This window comes from Sorex araneus, chromosome X, assembly GCF_027595985.1.
Source record: "Sorex araneus isolate mSorAra2 chromosome X, mSorAra2.pri, whole genome shotgun sequence".
In the NCBI taxonomy this organism is placed as follows: Eukaryota; Metazoa; Chordata; class Mammalia; order Eulipotyphla; family Soricidae; genus Sorex; species Sorex araneus.
The window spans coordinates 79,295,389-79,303,228 of record NC_073313.1 but is presented as its reverse complement, the minus strand read 5'-3'; positions in this window follow the sequence as shown (position 1 = coordinate 79,303,228).

The window sequence follows — 7,840 nt, the reverse complement described above, 5'->3', positions numbered from 1 at the left end:
ACCCGTAATTACAGTCCTTCCTCGGTAAAATTGTACTGCTCCACTCAGAATGTGGAGGACTTCTGCTGACTCAAAAATATATTCTACTCAACTCCACAAAGCAGACCCTTCACCTAGAAAGCAAGCTTTATTGGCCCATTCTAGTCTTTCTTGGTTGAGGAGATTGTAGCCTCTGGGGGTTCTCTGGAAAGGAAAACGCTTTCTCTCTTTCTCCACCCCAAATCTTCTAGAACCAACATCTATCCCATAAAGGAACTCAGGTGGTGACACCACTAAGAGAAGAGTTTTCTAGGGGTAGACTTAACACCATTAGGGTAATGATTCTGTGTCCTCATGTGCTCCTGTAGATGGTCAAAATTGCATTTCAACATGGCTGGTCAGAGTTCAGAGTTGGCCTCCAGTTACCATCCTGGACAAAGTTGACCGGTCTGTGGAACGACAGAGCCAACGACTTAGCTCTCATTCCACTGCACTCTCTCCAGCTGAGCTCTAGACTTTCCGACTCATTGAAAGGAATGGCAGAAATAGAATTCAAACCTCTACATTTCCTGAAAGATTAAATACTTGATTCTATTAATTGTTCACTTTTTTCAGCAAACTTTGGCTGACAGCCTCCCTGCAGTAGGTACCTGGAATATAGAGGAAAGTAACATAAGAAATGATTTCTGCTCTCAAGAAACCCACTAGTGGTAAAAACAAATGTAATAAGTTTTACTTGTGTTTGTTTGGGAGCCACACCTCAAAGTGTTCAGGGGCTAAACCTCCCTCTGATAGTGCTCTGGTGACCAAGCAGTGCCATTAATTGAACCCTGGAACTCTCACATCCGAAGCATGCATTCCATCCCTTTGAGCCATCTCTCTGACCCAGTGGCACGGATGAATTTCTATAGCACTGTAGCATTGTCATCCCCTTGTTCATCAATTTGCTTGAGTGGACACCAGTAACATATCCATTGTGAGACTTGTTGTTACTGTTTTTGGCACATCACGTACACCACGGGGAGCTTGCCAGGCTCTGCCGTGTGGGCGGGATACTCCCAGTAGCTTGCTGTGCTCTCCGAGAGGGATGGAGGAATCGAACCCGGGTCGGCCGCATACAAGGCAAATGCCCTAGGAAAGGACCCTCTGTGCTATCGCTCCAGCCTGATGAATTACTTTTCTATGATTATTGATGAAAGTGGTATTGCATTGAACTTTAAAAAGATAAGTTATTTATGTATTTAATTCTGAAGCACAGGAAAGACATCTATGTTAGGTTGAATTTGCTTCCCCCCACTCAGTACCAGGGATTGAAGCCATGAATTTTACTGGAGTCAACATCCCCTCCCCTAGCAGAGAGATCTAGATGCTTGGAATGAATGAGATCACTAAGGGAAAATGTATAATAGGTGTCCTACAAATACAGAACAACAACAAAATAAGCAAAAATGGTGACATTTCAAGGGAAAGAAGCATGAAAGGAGATTAAGAAAGAATAACTAGAAGGGAAAGGAAGAGCAGTGGTGTCAAAGGTGAAAAACAATTTTTATAAGGAAGACATAGCCAGCCAATAATGTCAAAATTAGTAAAAAGTCGAATATACACAAAAACATAAGCATACCCATTTGAGGAGGGAATTTTCAGCAAAGAGATGATAGTGTAGCCCTTAAGGCACATATTTTGCATGTAGCTGACCCCAGTGCCATCCTTGGCACTGCATATAGTCACTCTTGCCCCACCAGGAGTGATCCCTGAGCACAAAGCCGGGTGTAAGCCTTCAGCATCACCAGGTGTGGTCCAAAAAACAAAACCTAATAAAAGCTCATTCATTGGATCTAGCATGGAGTCATCACTTCCAGGAGTCACAAGTAGGGGATAGAAAAACAGACTTAGGGGAGACTGAATGAGTGCATGAATGTGGGAGATGCAGGAGAGTGGGATGTTAAGGATGACTATTAGGTTTTGGGACCAAGTGCTTGTTGTCTGTTGGTTCTATTAACTGAGATGTGGAAACTACAAGGAAGAGCAGATATTGGGAGATGAAAGGGTTGGTATTCAGGTTTCGAACTGCTGATCTTGAGAGACCTGTGAGATAGTGAAGTGAAGACATCACATTCGGTATTGGCCCTTGAAATTTGGGTCTTATACTCAACATTCCTAGTTCGTAAGTAAAATAGATCAGCAATTGGAAACCAGCCTCACTTGCTGAGGGAAAAGGCAGCTCAGATAGAGAAGGGAACACCAAGTGAAGGATATTGGGAGGACCCAATCAAGTTGAAAGATGCATGCCGAAAGCAGACTATGGACCGAACACGATGGCCACTCAATACCTCTATTGCAAACCACAACACCCAAAAGGAAAGAGAACAAAAGGGAATGCCCTGCCACAAAGGTGGGGTGGGGTGGTGGGGGATGGTGTGGGGGTGGTGGGAGGGTTACTGGGAACATTGGTGGAGGAGAATGGACACTTGTGGAGGGGTAAATGATCATTGTATGACTTATATGCAAACACAAAAGTTAAGAAGTTTGTAACTGTACCTCACGGTGATTCACTAATAAAATTTTTTTAAAAAATTAAAAATAAATAAATAAGCATTACAAAAAAATCAACATTGTAATTTTTAAAAACATTTTTTATACCTATTATCAGCACCAGTTGCTTAGATATCTTCAAACTTTCAGCATTTCTCTGTGATTTTATTTGAACTGGGAGTTTCTGTGTTGTTGCTGTTCTACATGTTTGAAGATACTTTATTTTTATTTTTTTAATTTTTATAAACTTGTTCACAATAATTCATTACATTTTATATTCGAACACCAATCCCACCACCATGCACCTTCTCACCACCATAAGAGGAAAGTGTGTGAAGATTGTTGTATTTCATCCTGGAGCCATTAAAGGCCTTGTATAAGAGATCACAAGCAAGTATGTTAAATCCAAACAAATGTGCGCTACTTTTGGTACATCAGTGGGTTAAAGTAAAGTACATCAGTGGGTTGTGTGGCTGCATGTGTGGCCGCAAGCTCCAGGAATTCTGAAAATAGAATATTATTATAGAGCAGATACACTCATGGATAAGGCCTATGTTGCTCTCTCCTTGGCCATTGATGAGATTATATGGCAGCAGGGCAGTTTGTGGGTGTGAATGCTAAGCTACTGGAAGACTAGGGAGTTTCAGGGAGGAGGCACAGTCCTGCTCTGAGCGAGCTTGGAAATTTTGAAGACACTTTTAAGTAGAAATGGAAGAACCTAAAGGTAAATTAAAACGTAACTAGAACTGGCCTCCTCCCTGTACTGAGCTACTCCTTTCCAGAACACTGATCTGTCCTGGAACTTGTTAACCTAGGAACAAAAATGATAGACTCAGATTCGACTTCTATACATACTGTCCCTACTGTTCAAGGCAGCAGAGGCTGGAGAGGTAGTGCAGGAGTTAACTTGCCTTGCATGTGAACAACCTCAGTTTGATCCCCAGCACCACATACAGTCCCTTGAGCACCACCAGGAATGATCCTTGAGCACAGAGTCAAAAGTAATCCCTGAGCGCTACTGGATGTAGTCCAAAAAACAAACAAACAAAAACCCACAATGCAGTCTCAAATAATGTAATAGCATGACAAAATTTGAAAATCAATAGGTCCAAACCAGGGGACATATGATAGTAATGGTAGCACCTATCTATTTCTGTGTCCTGAACTTAGGCCTTTAGCTCCTGTGGAGGAAGATAGTCTGTGTCAGCTTGTAGGCTTTCTTACCCTCAAAGCAGCCTTATGCTGTGTTGTTTGCAGTAAATGAAAACCCCAATCTTCATAAAGAAAATGGGGTCATATGTTTTTCCTTTTCTTTATTCTCCTCAGATTGAATTGAGATGGGATACTGGCAAGGGCAACCAAGTAAATTTTCAATTTGTGGTGCATCTAGTCAACAGGGGATTGTTTTGACAGTTTGTTCTAATCATAAAAACAATTGCTTCAATAAAAAGTTTTATTAGGTGTTGTCACTATACAAATGTTTCATAAAGATATTACTCAAGGTGTAAATTATATACTTGAATTCCTATTCAAGTCACCTCATTAAGTAGCACAAAACATATGCCATCCACATAAATCCTGGTCTCAAATAACTTTTCCTTCCTGTAGGGGCTCTCAAGTGGTGTTTTGGGGAGCTGAGGGTCCCTCTTCATAGCGATGCTTGATGTGGTGCTACTTGAGCCCCGTAGTGCCAGGTCATCCAAGAGGTGCTCCAGAGCTACATTCAGTGACACACACAGGGATCACGCGGAGCTGGGAGTCAAATAGGGGCTGGCCATATGCAGAGTATATCCCTGTGCTATCTCCCCAAGACTTCAAATGACTTTTAAAAGAAAAAACAAAGAACCAAGAAAAAAATCTCAATGCTCTAGGTTGAACTTGGAAAGACTTATGAATACAAAAATGTGCCTTTAGCTATTTCTTTAATCTCCCTTTCAAGCTCATACGATCCAAATGATTATTTCCTTTTTTTTGCTCACACCCGGAGATGCACAGGGGTTACTCCTGGTTCATGTACTCAGGAATTACTCCTGGCGGTGCTCGGGGGACCCTATGGGATGCTGGGAATGGAACCGGATTTGGCCACGTGCAAGGCAAATGTCCTACCCGCTGTGCTATTGCTCCAGAACCTGATTATTATTTCTTGAGGTTCATCATAATATTCAAGATAAGAGAATTAGAAAGATGATCCAGACACTAACTTTATGCACAGTAATTTTTTTAGTGATGTTATAGTTCTGTGCGTTTTGAAAAACACATAGTTATGTAACTATCTCACAATCAAGATACAGAAAATTTTTCCTACACAAAAACAATTTCTTCATTCCTTTCCTCACACCAGGTTCATAGCACTCAATGACCTGTTTTCTGTCCCTTACTAGTCTTGCCTTTTCCATAATGTCACAGAAAGTCATGTCACTCAACTTTTGGCCTTTAGTAGGTTCTTAACTTTTAAAATGAACATTATTTTTTTCAGGTATTAAAGCAAACGAAAGTTCATTGCCAGAAATAAACGAAAATATATGTCAAGTTGTTCTACTAAAATAAACGGTGATACATGACAGTGTTATTTGAAACAAGGAAAAGAAAACATTTAATATTTGACTAAGAGCAGGAAGCTAGGGACTGGGGACATGATCAAAGGGCTAGAGCACATGTTTTACTCAGGGGCCAATCCCTGGCACCATTTGGCTCTTGAACACCTGGGTATGTGACCCCCCAATTAGCACAAAAGTGGATTTATTTCTGAGCTCATGGGTTTTTGAGTGTAGTGTGAAAGACTTGCATACAAAACTCAGATACTAAAGGAGTTAAAATTTATTGTACAGTTATATTAAATGGGTCCGGATCTCTCACCAATGTTCAGGCCTCTCCTTTTACCCGGGTCGGACATCATGCAACCTGTCCCTGTCATCTGCTCGCCATCAGTGTACTATGGTCTGGTCTCTACGCCATTCTCTATCCACCATATGCTTTCCTACTCTGAAATCTGCAGCTGTAACCTTGTCACCTGTGTCACCCTGGGGCTTGCTGCTCTGTCATCTGTCACTGGACCTCTCTATGACTGTACCCCAGTGGTTCCCCATTGTCTCAGCGTTCCTTAGTCTCAGGCCATGGGCACATGCTTATGGATGAGATCCCTGCTGTCCTGCTATCTGTCTGGGTTTAGGTGAAGAGGCCAAGAGACAGTTGCCTGGCTGTAGGCTTCCTTTTATCTCCTACCATCTCCAACTCCCAGCCATCCCATTACCTCTTTTTACTAGAGATGTTTCCAGCAAATGAGATTTAAAGTGACCAATTAAATTAACTAGTTCACACAGTGCTCTATCCTTCCCACAAAAATGTTTCCTGTGGGCCAGATATGTGACTCCAGTGTCAGAATACATGCCTGGCACATACAAAGCCCAAAATTTGATTCTCAGTGCAGCCTATAGCCTCCAGCACTGTTGGGTGTGGTACCTTTTGGCATGTTTCCTTTCCTTCTTTTGACTGTATCTGCACACACATTCCATACTGGACACAACATAGGTCAAATCTTAGGATTTGCAGAATTTTCCTTTTGCATTTTGTGAGTTTTTTTTAAATGATTGTGAAGATGTTCTTTTTCCTCTCCTTCCCCTTCCCTTCATTGTTGATGATGATGTTGTTATGACAGTGGAGGGAGGATCACACACACGCCTGGCTGTGGTGTGGGAATATTTTTTAGCTCCATCCCCAGTACTACCCCGCAAGCTTGAGCATGATCCTGGCTCCGATTGGGAGATGACAGGCACCGTAATGCAATATGCAGTCTTTGATGTGTTGAAGCAACACAATCAAATGTGTGGTACTCCTCCTCATTATATCCACAACAACAAAGGAGAAAAGAGTTGTGGAGTTGTGCCTCAGTAGTAGGGCACTTGCCTTGCATGTGTGTGAGGCCCAGAGTTTGATCCTCAGGAACCACAAAAATACACATAAATAAAAGAAGAACAGATAAAGGAAATGATAAATTAAAAGTTTTGGGGTTTTGAGTCACACCTGGTAGTGCGCAGGAATTACTCCTAACTAAAGAGCTTGGGGTGCCAGAGATCAAATCCAGACCACCTTCATGCACCCGGGACTAAATTCACTCATTTTAGCTGCACATTTCGATGAGTGTTGAGAAATGCATATAGTTGTGCATTCTTTTGTTTTGTATTGGGATCACACCCAATGTTACACTTCACTGTGGCACTGGGGACCCTAAACAGCAGTGCCATTGAGGGCGCACTCAGTGTGTGGGGCTGTGCTGGGGATCTAGATCAGGGTCTCATACCTCAAGGCAGAAGCTCTACCCCTGAGCCACTCCTGAGCCCCAGCTTTAGCCTTTTGCACTCAAAACTACTGCTGAGGAGCTAGCAAACCAGCTACTTTTCATAAAGGCTTTGGGCCAACACCAGGTGGTGTTCAATAGTTACTTTCATCTCTGGGTCTGGCCATCACTCCTGGTGGTGCTCAGGGGACTGTGCAGTGCCAGGGATCGACCCAGGGTCAGTCATTTCCAAGACAATTGCCTTAACCCCTGGACTATCTCTTTGGCCCCTAACCAATTACTTTCAATCGTATTATGGAAGGCCTCATTCATCAACCCGAGGAGCCAGGCCAAGGTAATACTGTCTAGGAGGTGTCAAATGCAGAGAACGGAGCTGGCAAGGAGGAGGAAAAAGGCAAACTGCTTAGAGTTGCTGTTGATGGACACCTGGCTGACAAGTTGCGTCAGGCCAGCCTCTTATCTTTCTTGGAGGTTGGAGTGAATGGAATATGCATGGGTTTAAGAACCAGGTGAGGAACTTGAGACACAGTACAGTGAGTAGGGTGTTTACCTTGCATGCTGCCGACTAGGGTTTCCCAGCACTGCATATGTTCCCCTGAGCTCTGCCGGGAGCTCTGTGATCTCTGAGCACAGAGTCAGGAGCAAGCCCTAAGCACCACCAGGTACAGCCTTCCCCAGAAAAAAAAAGTCAGGTGAGGTGGGAAGAGTGAATGAGAAGGAGGGCAGAATCCTTCACTATTTCGCTCCATGGAATGATGGTGCTGGTTGCCAGGTACCAGGTACTGAGTACCACATACAGGGGGGAGACAGGCTAAACTTTTTACCACTCTCTGAGCACAGCACGGTTGTGTTTTTGTTTTTATTTTTGCTTGCTTTATTGGGTCACACCCGGCAACGCACAGATGTGTCTCATGCACTCAGGAATTACTCCTGGCAGTGCTCGGGGGACCATATGGGATGCTGGGAATCGAACCTGGGCCTGCCGTGTGCAAGGCCCTACCCGCTGTGCTATCGCTCCAGCCCAGCAAGATTGTT